Source organism: Lepidochelys kempii, chromosome 8 (genome assembly GCF_965140285.1).
Source record: "Lepidochelys kempii isolate rLepKem1 chromosome 8, rLepKem1.hap1, whole genome shotgun sequence".
NCBI classification, from domain to species: domain Eukaryota; kingdom Metazoa; phylum Chordata; order Testudines; family Cheloniidae; genus Lepidochelys; species Lepidochelys kempii.
Genome location: NC_136387.1, coordinates 76,737,287 through 76,757,137, shown reverse-complemented (window position 1 = coordinate 76,757,137; position 19,851 = coordinate 76,737,287). Strand labels below are relative to the sequence as shown.

At 41.3% G+C, this 19,851-nt stretch overlaps 1 protein-coding gene across 8 annotated transcripts in view; it reads left to right on the top strand.

Annotated features, from left to right (window-relative positions):
• PKN2 (protein kinase N2) overlaps positions 1–19,851 on the top strand; it is a 136,166-nt gene that overhangs the window by 20,898 nt on the left and 95,417 nt on the right. The window contains exon 1 of one of the 8 annotated variants that reach the window (XM_073357143.2): positions 8,227–9,839. The exons of the other annotated variants lie outside the window; for them this stretch is intronic. The gene's annotated coding sequence lies outside the window, so the exon portion shown is untranslated. Of the gene's footprint in view, positions 1–8,226; positions 9,840–19,851 lie in introns of those variants that run through there. 8 annotated transcript variants of the gene reach the window in all.

The window sequence follows — 19,851 nt, the reverse complement described above, 5'->3', positions numbered from 1 at the left end:
GGAGCTTAAATCAGTAACATAGTGGGCATCATGTCTAAGCTCCTAGGGGCAAATGGCCCTATGCCAATCACTTGACAGGGGTACTGGCTGGGAGTTGAGGTCCCTTCTCTCCTCAACCCCTGAAAGGAGGAAGGATGCTAGTGAGTGACTGGAGGCACCCAGAGACCCTCCCAGTGTTGGAGACTCCCACCACAAGGAGGACTCAAGAATTGACAAAGGATCAATGGGGTGCGAGTGATTGCGTTGGGCTGTCCCCTAATGGGAACCTTGAATGTAACTTGACGAATAAAGTTGCAGCCTGGTTAAAACCCACTTGTCTTCTTCCCTGCAGTAAGCACACCAAATCAGAGGTTGGAAATGGATAGTAGTTGGAAAGGTCTTCAGGATTAAGTGATAGATTCTTAAGGAAACTATTGTGTTTTTCAAGGAGTTTGGCAGGGGTACTCTGAATGAGGTGCTGACTATTTCTATTAATAGTGGGTATAGTTGTTTTTGGTTGGTTTTCACCAGTCATGATGGGCCTGGGTCTGGTGGACTCATTGTTGCGATATTTTATTAGGGCTTCTTCACTTTGGCATGTATGGTGGGGCAAAACTTAGTAGTGGTGGCAGACTGAATAATATGATCTGCTCAGGAATGGGATTTTCTTTTTCAGTTAGTTAATTGTATTCATCAGCAGTGTATGCTGATTCGCTCTTCACAATGGTCTGTTTGAGACTGCCTGGGTTGATTAGTCAGTTCAGAGCTGATTCTGCTGTGTTGATTACAGAGCCATAGAAGGCTCTTTACACCTGTACTCCACTGTAAGAATTATTTGTACAGTTGGTAGATGGATTTGGAATGCTTTTGGTGCCGTTGGTGATCTCCACTTTCTGCCTATGTGATTCAATTTCTGTTGTTCATCTGAACTATGGTGACCTTGGTCAGCATGGAAGGAGTTGGTGGCTTGGGACTAAAGCATCTATGATAGTGATGATTGTACTGTTGTACTAACTCATCAGTGTTTTGTCTTTCAGTATTTGGGGGTTTATTCTCCTAGGGTGAGTTGAAAGTCTAGAGGGTTCAAGGTCATTTCTGTTATCCTGGTGGGAAGAAGGTGAGGCTCTGATTTTTGCCTGGATAAGGTGGTGGTTAGACTAGAAGATATGTCTCATGTCCATTTCTAAGCTGACTATAAGATTCAGCACGCAGCCTGCTGAATTTGTGGGTCTGGAGATTTTCTGGGAAAATCTGATGGTTTCTACATGGGCCATGAGCAAAAATACTGTTGTATACTTCGTGTGTGGAAGTTCAGATCAGAGAATACTGGGAATCTGAGGGATTCTGTCACTGTAGTGGGCAGCACTCTGTCATTTTTTTGGAGGAACTGAGAGTTTTCTATCTTGAGGTCTATACGCTGCTAGGAGTCCTATGCTCCTCCTTGTTCTTCACCTCACAGAACATATGGGATGCATTCCAATGTGTGGTTCTGGGTGGAGAATTTTCTGCTTCTGGGGTATTAGGAGATCAGTACTGCTAATCTCTCTTCCCACACCCCACCTCCCCCAGTGCATTTTAGGGTCTGTCTTGATTTATGACATAGAAAGTATCCTCTGGGTACTAGTTATGCTAGGGCAGGATTAGAAGTGGCATTGAACCAGATCTCCTTGACACAAGCAAAGTTAATTGCTTCATCCAAATTAGATCAGGAAGTATTTCTTCACACAACGCACAGTCAACCTGTGGAACTTTCTGCCAGAAGATGTTGTGAAGACCAAGACTATGACAGGGTTCAAAAAAGAGCTAGATAAGTTCATGGGGGATATGGCTATTAGCCAGGATGGTCAGGGATGCAAAACCATGGTCTGAAGTATGTCCCTAGCCTCTGTTTGCCAGAAGCTGGGAATGGATCACTTGATGATTACCTGTTCTGTCCCTCTGACGCACCCAGTATTGGCCACTGTTGGAAGACAGGATAATAGGCTAGTTGCACCATTGGTCTGATTCAGTATGGCCATTATTTGTAAAAATATATATATATATATATATATATATATCATTGTCAAAATAATTTGAATATCTTGCATTCAGAGGTTGGAGGTGCAGCTATTGTCATCTTGTTTCTTAGTCGTTTTGCTGATTAAGCAATTGACTCCAAGTGCCTAGCTTTTTGATTTATCCTAGTGTGTGGTGATGATGGAAGATGTCACCTGAACTCAGTGGCAATAAGGATTTGGCAGAGTGAGGAGTAACTTGAGTTTCAGAACCTTTGAGGATGCTGATGTTCCAGTTCTCCAGATCCTGAGGTTTGGTAGTGCTGTGCTGTAGTCCAGAAGATTTGCAGTAATGTTCCCTAAATGGGCGGTAAACCATGCTTCCACTGCTGCTACCCATGTTACCATGGTAACACTACTATTTATTACTCTCGATGAGAGCTAGCGGGAATACCATGAGCATGAGCAGACACAGAATGTGCAATGAGGCTAACTGTGGTAGTCATTATGTGGCGTCTTTAGTTAGTTCATTGGCTGTTTGGGACCAAGTTGCCCCCTTACTGGTCAGACACTCAAGGTTGTGACTGCTCTGGGGCAGTGACTGAAATTGGGAAAGATCATATTAAAGTGCACAAGCAAGAAGTGGGTCAGGAAGTGACATACCCAAGGGCTGTAGATGCCGGTAGAAGGATGTTGTCTTCTGCGAACTGTTCCCAATTTTCAGAAAAGTCAATTCTCCATCCTTATTTCAGGTCCCTAAGAGCCTGCTACAAGGGGTTTGGTTGGTAAGGGTCAAGAAAATGGTCTTACACTCTGAAGCTCGTCTCACTTTTGACAACAAAACGAGAGACCGCTCACAGTAAATTGTTCAGGTTTTTATATAACGGTCTCTCTTTTTAGGTGATTTGAGTGAAGTAGTTAACAATATTGTATGATCCTTAGGCTTATCACCTTTTTGAGATTAATTGGAAAGTTCATACTTAAAGTTTTTTGAGGTTATCTGTAGACTAGATTCAGGCAGACACATTTGGTTCAAATAGTAACATAATTATAAACAAAATCAAAACTTAGTGGGAGCTTGTCATAAATATAAAGGGAAGGGTAACCACCTTTCTGTATTCAGTGCTATAAAATCTGTCCTGACCAGAGGCAAGACCCTTTCACCTGTAAAGGGTTAAGAAGCTAAGGTAACTTCCCTGGCACATGTCCCAAAATGACCAATGAGGGGACAAGATGCTTTCAAATCTGGAGGGGGGCAACAAAGGGTTCTTCTGTCTGTGTGATGCTTTTGCTGGGAACAGATCAGAAATGCAAGCCTTCCAACTCCTGTTAAATTAGTAAGTAATCTAGCTAGAAATGTATTAGATTTCCTTTTGTTTAATGCTGGTAGAATAAGCTGTGCTGGAGGGAATGTATATTCCTGTTTTTGTCTCTTAAGGTTTTGCCTAGAGGGATTCTCTATGTTTTGAATCTGATTACCCTGTAAGATATTTACCATCCTGATTTTACAGAGGTGCTCCTTTTCCCTGCAAAGTTTGTACCTTGGGGAAGTTTTTAACCTAAGCTGGTAAGAATAAACTTAGGGGGTCTTTCACACTGGTCCTCACATCTGTACCCTAGAGTTCAGAGTGAGGAAGGAACCTTGACAGAGCTGCTGGGTGTTCAGCTTCCTAGAAAATCAAGCTGTTAAGGAACTTTCGGATCTCTTCCCCTCCTCTTCCCCCACTCCCCCCCCAGCTTGTTATGGAGCACAAGTTGGTGCCTCCATAGAAAAGTACCAGGTCACCAAAGTCTATGTCAGGCAATCCAATGAGACCAAGGCTAACCTCCAGTTTTGAAGGAGTGTGTGCACCAAAATAAATGAGATCCTGTAAGGGGATCTACATCCCACATAGTGAGCATATACGGGGGAAGGAGGAGAGTTCCTCCTGTTTACAAGCAATGAGGCAGGAACCCACAGCTGCAACCAACAGAGAAAACAAGACCTGCTATAAAGTGGAGAGTATAGAGAAGGAAAGGGAGGCAAAAAAGACTGGGATAGAAAAGGAGGAAAAGCCCTGCTCCGGACTGCCTCTAAGAAAATAGCCAGGAGACTGCAAACCCTAACATTTGAAGGTCTAATAGACTTAATTGAAGGTGTGGGTCCAGGAACTGACCCAAGTGAGGACAAACTAAGAAGCGTCAGTCAGGAGAAGCTGAGACCCCTCAAAAGGCCACATCAAAAGGAAGTGACAGACCCTTTCAAAATCTGAGCTGGGACAACAGCCTATGTCCTAATACTGTATCAGGGAGAACTTACCCAAGGAGTAGAATTTATCTAATATCACTGCAGAATGCACTTTCAGTAAAATCCTAGGTTTTCCAGCAAAGTCTGGAGGGCCTCACAATCAACGTCTAAAATGTCAGGGTTCCGTTGTGAGAGCAATTAGAAGGACAATTTAAGGAGTATACTGCAGGCCAACACAGGGACAAGGGCTCTTAAAAACAGAAAAAGCATTAAAAAAAACCCCAAAACTGAGAAGCAAGTTATTTGTACTTTAAAGGCTAAATCTGTTATTACAGGCTCTATGTAATTCATCCAGTGGAGTCTGTTCCTTCAGATTTCTTAACCCCTAATGCCCTTTTTGTAGTATCATTGTCTCTGTTCATGGAGGGTCTGAGAGGGTATTTGTAGTTTTCAGATGTCCCAATTTAGATTTTTATAAGAGCACAGTTGTCCTAAGTACTGTTCTTTCATTGACAAGTTCAGTGCATCCGATGAAGTGAGCTGTAGCTCATGAAAGCTTATGCTCAAATAAATTTGTTAGTCTCTAAGGTGCCACAAGTACTCCTTTTCTTTTTGCGAATACAGACTAACACGGCTGCTACTCTGGAAAAAAGTTCACTACTAACATTCATTAGAATCAGGAAATAGTCTTCCCTTCTGGTGCTCTTCTTAGGTGTTAGAAGAGCTAGAACTTCTTTACATAAAAATGGGAATTAGGAGTCAATGAGTGGTGGTCACTTCTTTGAAAGGGCTGAAGAAAGAGATAAAGACAAGAGAAATATGCTCCAAATGAATCAGAATATATATCAGCAATGTTCTGGGAAGAACTTGTCAAATAGTATTGTTTCTGGTAGAGTGCATCATCTTCTATCTCTTGAGCTGAAGCAGCACTTCCATAGAGTACTGTAAAATGGGTGTGTGATTCTCCATATATTTTTACTAGACATGGAGTTAGATGTCTATACCTCTGCAAACAGAACATTTGATAAAACAGCTTTAGCCTCAGCTCTTGAAAAGTAATCTTACCATAATCTTCCTTGACAGTGGTGGGAGAAATGTGGGAGGCTTTGCCTCCCTGCCCCAGGAGCTGGAAAGGAAGGCAGCAGTAGCTTTCTCAGTAGGTTGGGGTGTTGAGTGAATTTTTGCCTCTTAAAAGGTCATTTCAGATACACAGCTCTCAGACAAAGCTACCATGATAGAGCGCACAAAGAGTCCAGGGGCAAAGCCTTAATGCAAATCCAAACATACATCCCTTTCACTAGTGTGTATAAGAGTAACGTTTTCAACAGTGTGCTGCCACTGAACTTGACTGAGGAACTCACCTGTCTTTTATTGGCTGCTATTAGATATCTGGCAAATTTTTCAAGCCCTGGTAAAACACTGTCCTAGAAAGCAAAAATGTAATTCCTTAACTGAGATCAACTATGTAGCCAGTTGGCCCATTGCCTCATAAAACAGAAGTGTTGGTTTTTATCACTGATATGTAATGCCACATTTATAATGGCTTAAAATAGTTGGCTGCTAAACATGATGGCCTAATTAGAGTGGAATGTAGACTCTCAACTCTTCTGCTAGTCTTGTACTTGGCTAAAAATAACTTAGTTAAAATATAGTAATGCATCACTTTTACAAACTAGAATTTGCCATAAACAAAGTAGATTTTGAACATACCTATAATACATAACAAAAATATAGCTTCATATACTGGGGATAATTCAGATTTCTATTAAGCTACTGGTGTATTAGTTTATTTTAGTTTCAGTAGCTTACCATCGGGATGACATTTGGTAGATTAATAGGAGATCTCTTTTCCTTTTAATTGAGGCTTTCATTTACATAATTTCAATGGCTTGTGATTTTTTTTTAAATGAGATGAAATATGGTACAGAAAAACTCCATTTGTACAGAGTTCCTAATAAGACAGTTATCAAATCATAGCATCACTCTTGGATACTTGAGCTAATGTGTAACATTAAACAATGACTATCCATAGATTTTGGGGCTGCTCACTTTTAATGCTGGGTTCCACTTTTATAGGTACATTATTAACCCCTCTGTAAAAATACGTGCATGGGTAAAATGGAAAATCCTTCTCCTAATTAAGAGGAGCCTAATTTCAATTTAACTCTTACAAAAAAGTAAATTATCAAGAAAACTCTCATGTTTGTGATGGGCGAACTCATAAGTCAATTTTAATGGTTTTTAGAACTTTCATCTCCTCCTGCTCATGACTCAAATTATCATTACGAGCAGAAATTTAAAATACTAAAACCTGTTTTAGTGTAACATGTCACAGCTGTCCACCCTCAGGAGAAAAAGCTAAAGATACGGATGGATATGCAACATTGACTCTCAGACTTGTACCACATGCATTATAATCTGAGGGGGACATTTCAGTGGTACAAAGGACAGTTTGGGGGCTCACTCCCATTTGCTGCCCTTTTTACCTTTTGAGAATCTCCCCTATACTGTCACATGCCATAAACTCATAACAATATCATTCAGTTTTCTCCCACACCCTTAGATACATATGTGATATCTTGTATCATGTAGAATAGATTCTGCATGCTAGATAAAGTTATGAAAGTATTTTATATGAAAAGTAAGCAGTAAAAGCATTTACATGTAGTACAGGTGACATAAAAGTTACATGCAAAAGCATTCTGTACTAGCACATAAAATGGTTTTTAATTAAATCATAACTCTATTAAATAGTCTGTCAGTTTGCTTCATTAACACCTTAGTGAATATATGCTATTTAAAAATATTAAATCGTAATTCATGAAGTATGTTATCTGTCCATGGAGGGGACGGGGGAATCAGTTGGCTGTTGTTCGCGATGTACAAGTATAAATGCTTTGCTAACTCCCAAATCAATAATGCTCAGATAAAAATTCTTTATATGACCAGTTATGTTAAATTAGTTAAGAAGGTACGTCTAGTAATCAGTAAGTGATATTTGAAATGTACTGAGAATTTGAAAATAGGTTACATAAAAATGCAAATTAGCTTAATATGGGAGACAGCAAGATAACTGCCTCGGCCAAATTCATCCCTACTGAAGTTACACATGGGATGAATTTGGCCCCATCCATGTTCCTCTGAAATGGCTTGAAACACTGTTTTCAATGGTAATCTAATAATGTGTATTCGTTTCCCAAGGAAATAAACACCTGTTTCAACAGATAGCACTTGCATAGTGACACAAATATTAGAATACATTCTTTATAGAGAAGAGCACATATTAAAACATCTGGATATATACTGGAAATATACTAAACTGGGCTGTTAGGATGAAATCATTGTAAGCATTAACAAATATAACTGAACTATAACATATTGTAGAAAATAATGTATATTTTCATGCAGAAGGCTTCAACCTGGAGTTATGGCCGAAAACTTTAGGTGAAAAACTCTCTCGATTGATTTGATTTTTCATGCTGATGTTAAAATTTAAGGTTTCAAAAAAGTATTGTAAACATCTAAAGTATGGAAATACAGTTAAGGTCACTCAACCAATCATAACTCTGCCCCTTTACCATTACCATATTGTCATGTTCCACTCAGCATACTTTTTCATAGCTCCATTTAAAAAGGTGTCTTGTATGGGTAATTTTCCAAAGAATAATTCAGTTAGTTTAAATTTGACATGTTATTTGAAGAGGTCACAATTTATTTTGCACATGGAATGCATTCATTGGTAGTACAGGGTATTGCATGTGTGCACCATACATGTATCTGATACAAAGGGCAGTCCTTTGTCCTTGCAGAAGTACTCATCTGTAGTATGGAAGCTGCAATGGGTAGACTCTGCTTCTTCCATCTCTGAATTTGCCTTTCACCACATAAGGGACTTGTCGACAAGGGGCTCAACTTGTCTATTTCCCCATCTCCTAAACATGAAAATGTTTGAGGATTTATTAATGTTATGATAAAATGCTGAAAATGAATTTTTTTATTCTAGTGTTTGTGTTGTACACATTTTGGGGATACTCACTGTTTTTCAGCTATTATCCAAGTACAGTTTTAGTGACGTTGAAAATAGTCCCAATAATGGTGCAACAAGAACTTAGGGAAAAAAATAGTAAGGAATCCATTGTTATGGCAGTTTATAAGATCTTGTTGTCTGTGTCGAAAGAACTAATTTTATATTTTGGCAGTTAATAAAAATCATGGTACAGCATATGTGGTCTTCTGAAAATCATAATACTTAATGACTTAAATGCAGTTTTCCTAACTTTGTTAATATAATAAAACAAATGAGTGAAAAATGGTTTATTACAGTTCCATAAATGGTGTTGGAATTTCACATACACAGAAAAACTACATGCTAAATTATACATAGCATAGCCAGGTCTGATAATGAAATGGAGGAAAGATAGTATATGCTTTAATTCTACATACTAATCTTGTTCCTAATTAAATATAACAAAAATTCACCAGAACAAGGAGGTACGTTGTTTCCCAGTGTTGTCCTGGTCTCTTGTGCCTTGGAAGATTCACACCTAGGTTTGTTTCCACTGTTGGCCTCCCCTGGGTGTTTTTTGTCAGGAGTAACAGTTCTAAGTTTGTGAATGGAGTTCTCTGGGATTTCCACTGCTAAGGGAGTGTGCTGAATCAGATGTCTATAACATGCCAGTTACCACAGTATCTAAGTGTGTTACTTGCCCATGTCCCCTTTCCAGATACAGCTACTTGCTGTTTGGGCTGTTATAGCCCCCTGCTGATTCATACCACCAAGGGAGGGGGCCATTTTTTGCAGATGCCACATCCCACTTTTAGGCCATCTGCCTTGAGGGTATTGCCCTAGTTTAATGCTAGCCAAAATTGGAGCAACCGAGGGATGAATATGGCCAAATGTATGGAGTTAATGCTGGGGTGGAAGCTGGAGATGGAAGTTTAGATGTTAATGTAATATCCTCCTGCATTACAATATTCTTGAATTAGAAATATTTCCACATCATAAGCGTAACTTCATCACTCATAAGGCACTTTTCTTTAGCTCTTCCTCCAGTATAATGTTTACACAATGTGACAAAGTTCCTTTTACATTTTAAAGGAGCCTTCATTGTATGTATTAAACTTGTCCTGCTGTTAGAGATGCAACCAGGAACTCGAAAGCACATGAGAATTGAACCCCATTTAATCATCGTCCTAATTGACACTGATTATTCTCATATAATGCAGTGCATTATGGTTATCTGTAACTTAACCAGATTAGTGTTACCAAAAACAAGAGCTGTGACTCAGATTAAATTTAAATCCTTATTTGCTAGCCTGGTAGCTCAGTAAACTAATGCTCCAGTCTGTTTAAACCTTCAGGTTTTTGGTCTTGATATTGAGTGGGTGTTGAGATCTTAACCATAGTTGCATTTGCCTCTGGGAGGGAGGAAATAGTCCATGTAGTTCTAGTAATCAAGAGAAGTAGTCACATCTGGTTTTGTGATTGAGTTCCATAGATGGGAAGCTTGCAATTGATTAGCTTTGTTCTTAAAATCAAAGACTACTGTGTTTTGCAGGAATTACTATCATGAGCTTCAAGGACCTTGGCAAGTAGTTCACTATAAAACCACACTTTCGTACAAAGAAATCCTTTAAATGTATGTATTTTAAATTGAATTTTCTGAATAAAGTTTTCAAGACCTAATATGTTAAATTGATTGTATAGAATGGTGTATAATCTCCAGTTTTTCAGAATGGTGCAGGAAACTACAACACGTTTAATCTTTCTGAGTTCTAGTAGCACATTTGTCTAATTATGTATCAAGTGAGAATTATAATCTTAGAAATCAATATGCTGTTGTACTGAAAGATTGGAACTTAATTATGGCCACTAAAAGTAAACATTAATTAGTTAACTCTTACAATTCCAATGGAATGCAATATTGAGAATAAAGTACTGGTCAGTATGTTTTTGCAAGTCAGGAGAATGAGAGTGAACAGTAATGCTTTAAAACAAATATATGCAATTCTTATTGAATTTTCATGTGGCCTCTTTTCAAAACCAAATTAAATGCTTGCTTGCAGCAAAAAAGTCTCAAATTTAATTGTATCTGCCTCCATGTGAGTTGCAGGTTATTTTATTAGCATGAATAAAAGCAATTTTTTTAATAAAAGGTATCTACGGTGTTTTGAGAATAGTCCACAAAATAATAAAATTATGATGGCAGATAATAAGAATCAAATGTCACAGTGTTACATAAACTTCAGTAAAATAAAAATCGTCTGAAGAATGAACAGACATGGGGGAAGAGGACTGGAAAATCAGTGAAAACTTAAATCTGTACTAGGTAGATTTAAATGCAGTTTCCAGAACAGATATCTGAAACCAAATGTTCAATACCTTTCAGGAGGTACACAATCAAGTACGATTTGATTTTTTTGAAAATTTTTGAGAAATGTGCAAATAATTTTTTTCCTCTGCTCTCTTCTCCATTTGGAAAATATTAATTTCCCTCCACCACTTTTTTGTAGGACACAAGCCAATGTGGCTGTGCATTTTGTTTGATATCACTTGATAGTTATGTGATTTTTTTTTTTTATGTACAGCTCTAGAAACGGCTGAAATCTTGCTCCTTCTGCTTGTTTGCTGCATCTTTAATCATGAATAAATAGTGACTTCTCTTTTGTAACAGAAGGGTATAGCCTAAACAAAAGATAATAGGAATTGACAGATGTTCTCCCACTCAGTTACATGGACTACAATTTGGAGCGTACACAGTCTTACAGTGTCTCTTAAAGTACTAAAGAATTACCTGCAGTAGGGCTCATTTCCACACATTTTAATGAGAACTTGATCTTTTCACTTTATAAGATATGTATTTAAGAGCACAGTGTTCCATACCAATCTTGTGCACTAAAATGCTGCAAAAATACGATGTTGAAGTTAGATCTTATGCAGGTATGACATATCTGCTAGCAATTCTATTCTATTTTCACTTAAGGTAGAATAATAATAACCTCTGTTTCAATTTCCGTTTCTTAACAATGGGGGTGATTAATGCATACCTTCCTTTGTAAAGTAGAGATCTAAGGATGAATATGAGAGGTGCTGGGTTAAGTGACTTGCTGAAGGTCATAGTGAATCAATGACAGAGCCAGGAATAGGACCCAGGTCCCCAGAGTCGCAGTCCTAGAGTTCTATATATTGAATCACACTGCCTGATCAGCTGTTAGAATTACATGGCTTCACAAACTAAACTCTGCATTCTGGGTTGGAAAAACGGGGTATACCTCTTTTTCTGTCTGTTAATCTCCTAACTCTTCCCTTCTTAATATGGCTATTTGAAAAATCTAGGTTCATATCCAAACTGTTCTCTGTTCATGTTCCAAATTATACTAAAGGTAGATGGGTTGTTGGTTTTTTGTTTTTGTTTGTTGGTTGTTTTTTTTTATGATTTAAATAAATTCCTTAATCAGAACCTAGGAAGAAAAGACAGCACTCCCTCTCTAAGCAACACTTTGTGAATAGACAACACCTTGTTGTCATTGTCTTGCAAACTAAATGCTTCAAAGCATACCAGAACTGAAAACTCTTCATGTTTCCACCTGTTACAATTAAATCAGAACTCTCTTCTGCTCCATATTCCTTATGGTGAATAAATTGGATAAAACAATTCAGATACACCATGCTATCAAAAAGGTCACTACAGCATAAGTATCAATTCTGGACTGTAGGGCTGTCCTTTTCCTGCTAGCAGTGGAAATTGGAGAATCTCATTTGAAATTGAAATTGCTTCCCTTTACTCAGTTGCAGCATTGATATCTTGATGCCTTCAACTCCATGCTAATCTCTCCCCAGCAGAGGAAACAGCATCAAGTTTCCATTCTTCATCAGTTTTAGGGTGGTTTTTTTTTCCATACATTTTAAATTGCAGGTTGAATAGTAAATTCAGTTTGCCCAAGAGGCTGATTCATGCATTATTTGGTTCAGAACTAACTGAGAAAGGGGTTAGGAATTTGAGTTTCGTTGGCTGGCATCAGTAATCACTTCCCTGTATCAGGCACTATAGACTCCATAAAGGCTACAAAACACCACATTGCTAGAATAGATACCAAAAGTGCTACTCTTACTTTTAGTAAGCATTCTTGAAAAGCTTTTGCCTGGTGTGCAGAGATTTAAAGGCCTACCATCTTGAATTTTAAGTGTTTAAATAGTTAGTCTTCAAGCTAGCAACCCAGGAGAGGTTGAGCTCATTAAGCCACTGCAGTAAGATAGCTAGTTCTGTGTTTTCCTATATGTTAGTTCTTAAAGTAGTGGTATCTCATTTGTGACCCTTGAGGGCTTACTGTGTTAACAAAATTTCAGTCTGACTACAAACTGAAATATGTTTCTTTTTTAAGTAGTGTCCTTGTGGGTGCTCCACTTCAGGTGTACATGCTTCTCTTGAGCCTTCGAATGGAGATTTTTCTGCTTGCAGTACCCATTCAGCCTCTTCGTGGTGGACACTGAGTCTATATAGGGATGTGTGGGCAAACCACCCTCAGTTCCTTCTCTACTTCCTTGGCCTGAGATGGAGCTCTAGGGTCTCAGAATGTGCCTATGCTATTTCTTCTTCTTATAGTTAAGATTAGTTAGTTGTTAGTAGTAGTTACACTTAGTTAGATAAGTGTTAGTAGTGAGAGGATTGCATTTATTTATTTTCCCCTCCTGTTTCTTCTTGGGGAGCCTTGTCTTCCTGGCAGGGCATGCCTGGCTTGCCAGGCTTCAAACTCTGCCTCTCCTGTTGAAAGGTTATGCCTGTGAGCAACACTAAGTGTGTCTGTTGTTTGGGGAGTCCCACATCTCCCAGAAGTGCAATTTCTGATAAGCCCTGAGGTCAAAGGCAGGGAAGAACAGAGAAATTAGTCTCAGACTCTTAATGATGGAGTGCTCACTTCAGCCAACATCTGAGTCAGGTCAGGAGACATCCTGTGCTCCCATTCATCAGTCTCTGGACAGATCCAGCACCCCTTCTACCTTGGTGCAGGCTTCCTCTAAGAACAGGAGGTCACTGGAGGCTTCTGAGAGGGCTCCCAGAAGGAGGAGTACAGACTCATCTGAAGGATCCTGCTCCAGGGTAAAAAAAAAAAGCCCAAGTCCCCTGCAAGATTTACGGTCTCTGAAGCCTCGACCTCTCAGCTCAGTAGCGTTGACTTGAAGGACACCTCTGATTCCAGCAGAGCTGGAAAGCCCTGGAGCTTAAGGGAGATACATGGCTCTCACAGAGCTTAGTACCCTAGACCAGGGACAAGGAGAGCAATCCTAAGCACCTCCGTCTGATACCATTGGGCTCTGCCCTGCTTTTGGCACTTACTCATTTGGCATCTTCCATACTGAGGAAACAGCAGCACCAGGCTTCCTTGGCACCTGCATTGGTACGTCCACCATTGACAGTGCCATCAGCTTTGGCTACCACATCCTTAGCTATCATGTTGGTACCAATTCCTTTACTCAGTACCTCAAGAATTTAGACATGCAAGGGACCAGTCCATAACAGATGAGCCAGAGTCCCTACTCCTCATGGATGCTGAGCATCTTTTGGTACTGAGATTTCAGTCTCTGGACTGCTACCATCCTCTGGTACCTCAGGACTCTCCATGCTTTTTTCTGGGGGTTCCTCCATTGGATGATTTTTAGGAGGATGAAGGAGACTTTCAATCAGTATCTCCTAGGTTTCCCCAACATATCCTGTTGGAACACATTCTCATACAGTCAAAGGGAAGATTGTGACCCTCATCAAAGATGTGGAACCAACCTCTTATATGCCGTTTCCACTTCCTTATGGGTTCCCCAATGACCATATTGGGATCCCTGGGCTGCTTACCGACAGCAATTCTCCAGACCACTAGTACCATCTCAAAGGGAGACTGGGGTTGTTCAGTCCTCTTTTCCCCAACCAATTCCCTGCATAGGAGGAGATATTTGAGGAACAGGAGGCCAGGGCTGATAAAGAGGCCACCCCTTGAATGCCCATCTTACCTTGTCTCCAGATGAAGCAATTATGCCTCAAGCACGTTCTACGGCTGATTTTCAGCAATTTCTAAAACTCATAAAGAGGGTAGCTGATGCTCTTCAAATTCCACTTGAAGTTGAGAGCGATTCACAACATAGTCAGCAATGCCGCCCAGTGTGGTGGTGGTCTTGGGGTGCTCCTGGATCCAACTAAGGCTGTGTGGCAAACACCTGCTACTATTCCACCAACATGCAAAAGGGCAGATAAAAAGTATTACATTCCCCCTCTGATTTCTTGTTCTCCACCTAATTTTGCCATGGGAGTCCTTAGTTCCTTATAGTCATCAGTCTTCAGCTGGTGCATGGCAGCTTGTACTTTCACGACCAATAATGCAAGGCTACGCCTGCACTGCTTTCAAAGTTAGTTCAGAATGACCTATTCTACAGTCAAAGACACCTTGAACAGACAGGTGATGGCTCCTCTACAAGTGAGGAACTCCTGGGATTGGTGGAAAGATGAACTCAATATCTTCATGGGCATTCCCTTCTGTCACCCGACTCAATCACTAACATGAACAACAGATGTTTTGCTGTTGAGATGAAGAGCTCATCTCAATGCTCTCATGACTCAGGGCAAATGGACAACTCAGGAAACCAATCTGCACATCCCTGAGCTCCAACAGATTGCTGCCAGGAATCTCTGCCCCCATTTCTTACCTCTCATTGGGGCAAATCAATCAGGGTCATGACAGCCAATGTGTCCTGCACGTTCTAGATCAACAAGCGGAGAGGAGCAAGATCCCCCTCTCTGTGTTGAGAAACCATGGAACTGATGCATGGCTCATCAAATCCAAATTTTGGTGGTCTATCACCCAGGCATTCAGAACACCCCAGCCAAGGTTCTCAGCAGACACTTCTCACAGGACTACAAATGGGAGCTAGACTCTCAAGTTCTCCACAGTTTATTCCAAAGATGGGGTCTTCCAGAGGTGGATCTCTTCACCACCTCCAGGAACAAGAATTGCCGTCTTTTCTGCTCAAGAGGGGATCTGGGCCACCACTCCTTGGGGGATGTCTTTCTTCTGTCCTGGAAGAAGAGTCTGCTCTATGTGTTTCCTCCAACTCCGCTGATACTGAGGGTGGTGAACAAAATCAGACAGGACAGGACCAAGGTTATACTTGTACTAACCTGGCTGAGACAAACTTGGTACCCTTACCTCCTGCATCTGTGTCTTCAACGCTCAAGGTCCTGACCACTCGTTTTCTCCTCTCACAAGATGTGGGTCACATGGTTCACTCCAAAACGCCTTCACCCTGGTTCTCCACCTCCGAGCATGGTTCCTGACTGGGTCGCAAGGTTAGAATCAATCCTCATGCTCTGCGGAAGTGCAACAGGTATTACTGAATAGTAGGAAATCAGCCCATACTACTTACCTGCAGAAATGGAAGAAATTATTCCACTAGTGCTGTCATTGCCACTTCCTGCCTGGATCTGTGCCTCTTTCAGTCATCCTGGATTATCTGCTGGATCTGAAGAAATTGGGGTAGTTAAGGTCTGGCTGCAATATCAACTTTTCATCTGACTACACAGGGGTTTTCAATATTTGCTCATCCTGTATCATCCAGGTTTATTAAGGGTTTGGGGAATCTCTACCCGCTGAGTAGAGCTCTCACCCTGACCTGGGACCTCAACCTGGTACTCAATTACCTTATGAAACATCTATTTCAATTTATGACAACCTGTTCTATACTTTATTTATCTGTGAAAATGACCTTCCTAGTAGGTTTCAGAGTGGTAGCCGTGTTGGTCTGTATCAGCAAAAACAACGAGGAGTCCTTGTGGCACCTTAGAGACTAACGGATGTATTTGGGCAAAAGCTTTCATGGGCAAAAACCCACTTCGTGAGATGCATGGAGTGAAAAATACAGTAAGCAGTATAAATATCACAGCACATGAAAAGATGGGAGTTGCCTTACCAAGTGGGGGGGTCAGTGCTAACGAGGCCAATTCAATTAAGGTGGACGTGGCCTATTCTCAACAGTTGACAAGAAGGGGTGAATATCAAGAGAGGGAAAAGTACTTTTTGTAGTGACCTGTCCATTCCCAGTCTTTATTCAGGCCTAATTTGATGGTGTCCAGTTTGCAAATTAATTCCAGTTCCGCAGTTTCTCGTTGAAGTCTGTTTGTTTAAATTTTTTTGTTGTTGAAGAATTGCCACTTTTAAGTCTGTTGTTGAGTGTCCAGGGAGATTGAAGTGCTCTCCTACTAGTTTTTGAATGTTACAATTCTTGATGTCTGATTTGTGTCCATTTATTCTTTTGTGTAGAGACTGTCCGGTTTGGCCAATGTACATAGCAGAGGGGCATTGCTGGCACATGATGGCATATATCACTTCGGTAGATGTGCAGGTAAACGAGCCCCGGATCGTGTGGCTGTGGTTAGGTCCTGTGATGGTGTCCCTTGAGTAGATATGCAGCCAGAGTTGGCAACAGTGTTTGTAGCAGGGATTGGTTCCTGGGTTAGTGTTTTTGTTGTGTGGTGTGTAGTTGCTGGTGACTATTTGCTTCAGATTGGGAGGCTGTCTGTAAGCGAGTACTGGCCTGTCTCCCAAGATCTGTGAGAGTGAGGGATCATCCTTCAGGATAGGTTGTAGATCCTTGACGATGCGCTGGAGAGGTTTTAGTTAGGGGCTGTAGTTGACCGCTAGTGGCATTCTGTTACTTACTTTGTTGGGCCTGTCCTGTAGTAGGTGACTTCTGGGTACCCTTCTGGCTCTCTCAGTTGGTTTCTTCACTTCACCAGGTGGGTATTGTAGTTTTAAGAAAGCTTGATAGAGATCCTGTAGGTATTTGTCTCTGTCTGAGGGATTGGAGCAAATGCGGTTGTATCTTGGAGCTTGGCTTTCTAGTAGCTATCACACTGGCATTTAGAGTTGGGGAAACAGGTGCCTTGATGGCAGTTTTTAAGCTCCTCCTTTATGGTATACATCAAGGAGAAGTTTCAGAGTAACAGCCGTGTTAGTCTGTATTCGCAAAAAGAAAAGGAGTACTTGTGGCACCTTAGAGACTAACCAATTTATTAGAGCATAAGCTTTTGTGAGCTACAGCTCACTTCCTCAGATGCATATCGTGGAAACTGCAGCAGACTTTATATATACACAGAGAATATGAAACAATACCTCCTCCCACCCCACTGTCCTGCTGGTAATAGCTTATCTAAAGTGATCATCAGGTGGGCCATTTCCAGCACAAATCCAGGTTTTCTCACCCTCCACCCCCCCACACACAAATTCACTCTCCTATGTATCTATGGATACTCATAAAAAACCAACCTTCCACACAAGCTTCCTCATGGCTGGATTTTACTAAAACTAGACAAGCCATTTACAACGCACACTTTGCTTCTCTACAAAAGAAAAAGGACACTAAACTTTCTAAACTACTACATGCTACAAGGGGCCACAGCAATGGTTCCCTCAACCCACCTAGCAATATTGTTAACCTATCCAACTATACTCTCAGCCCAGCAGAAGCAGCTGTTCTATCTCGGGGCCTCTCCTTCTGCCCCTCCACCCCCACGAACATGATACAGTTCTGTGGTGACCTAGAATCCTATTTTCGACGTCTCCGACTCAAGGAATATTTCCAAAATACCTCTGAACAGCATACTAATCCACAGAGGTCTCCCTACCAACACTACAGAAAGAGGGATTCTAGGTGGACTCCTCCTGAAGGTCGAAACAGCAGACTGGACTTCTACATAGAGTGCTTCCGCCGACGTGCACGGGCTGAAATTGTGGAAAAGCAGCATCACTTGCCCCATAACCTCAGCCATGCAGAACGCAATGCCATCCACAGCCTCAGAAACAACTCTGACATCATAATCAAAAAGGCTGACAAAGGAGGTGCTGTTGTCATCATGAATAGGTCAGAATATGAACAAGAGGCTGCTCGGCAGCTCTCCAACACGAGTTTCTACAAGCCATTACCCTCTGATCCCACTGAGAGTTACCAAAAGCAACTACAGCATTTGCTCAAGAAACTTCCTGAAAAAGCACAAGATCAAATCCGCACAGACACACCCCTGGAACCCTGACCTGGGATATTCTATTTACTACCCAAGATCCATAAACCTGGAAATCCTGGGTGTCCCATCATCTCAGGCATTGGCACCCTGACAGCAGGATTGTCTGGCTATGTAGACTCCCTCCTCAGGCCCTACGCTACCAGCACTCCCAGCTACCTTCGAGACACCACTGACTTCCTGAGGAAACTTCAATCCATCGGTGATCTTCCTGATAACACCATCCTGGCCACTATGGATGTAGAAGCCCTCTACACCAACATTCCACACAAAGATGGACTACAAGCCGTCAAGAACACTATCCCCAATAATGTCATGGCTAACCTGGTAGCTGAACTTTGTGACTTTGTCCTTACCCATAACTACTTCACATTTGGGGACAATGTATACCTTCAGATCAGCGGCACTGCTATGGGTACCCGCATGGCCCCACAGTATGCCAACATTTTTATGGCTGATTTAGAACAACGCTTCCTCAGCTCTCGTCCCCTAAAGCCCCTACTCTACTTGCGCTATATTGATGACATCTTCATCATCTGGACCCATGGAAAAGAAGCCCTTGAGGAATTCCACCATGATTTCAACAATTTCTATCCCACCACCAACCTCAGCCTGGTCCAGTCCACACAAGAGATCCACTTCCTGGACACTACAGTGCTAATAAACAATGGTCACATAAACACCACCCTATACCGGAAACCTACTGACCGCTATTCCTACCTACATGCCTCCAGCTTTCACCCTGACCACACCACACGATCCATCGTCTACAGCTAAGCTCTGCGATACAACCGCATTTGCTCCAACCCCTCAAACAGAGACAAACACCTACAAGATCTCTGTCAAGCTTTCTTACAACTACAATACCCACCTGCAGAAGTAAAGAAACAGATTGATAGAGCCAGAAGAGTTCCCAGAAGTTACCTACTACAGGACAGGCCTAACAAAGAAAATAACAGAACGCCACTAGCCGTCACCTTCAGCCCCCAACTAAAACCCCTCCAATGCATTATTAAGGATCTACAACCTATCCTAAAGGATGACCCAACACTCTCACAAATCTTGGGAGACAGGCCAGTCCTTGCCTACAGACAGCCCCGCAACCTGAAGCAAATACTCACCAACAACCACATACCACACAACAGAACCACTAACCCAGGAACTTATCCTTGCAACAAAGCCCGTTGCCAACTGTGCCCACATATCTATTCAGGGGACACCATCACAGGGCCTAATAACATCAGCCACACTATCAGAGGCTCGTTCACCTGCACATCCACCAATGTGATATATGCCATCATGTGCCAGCAATGCCCCTCTGCCATGTACATTGGTCAAACTGGACAGTCTCTACGTAAAAGAATAAATGGACACAAATCAGATGTCAAGAATTATAACATTCATAAACCAGTCGGAGAACACTTCAATCTCTCTGGTCACGCAATCACAGACATGAAGGTCGCTATCTTAAAACAAAAAAACTTCAAATCCAGACTCCAGCGAGAAACTGCTGAATTGGCATTCATTTGCAAATTGGATACTATTAATTTAGGCTTAAATAGAGACTGGGAGTGGCTAAGTCATTATGCAAGGT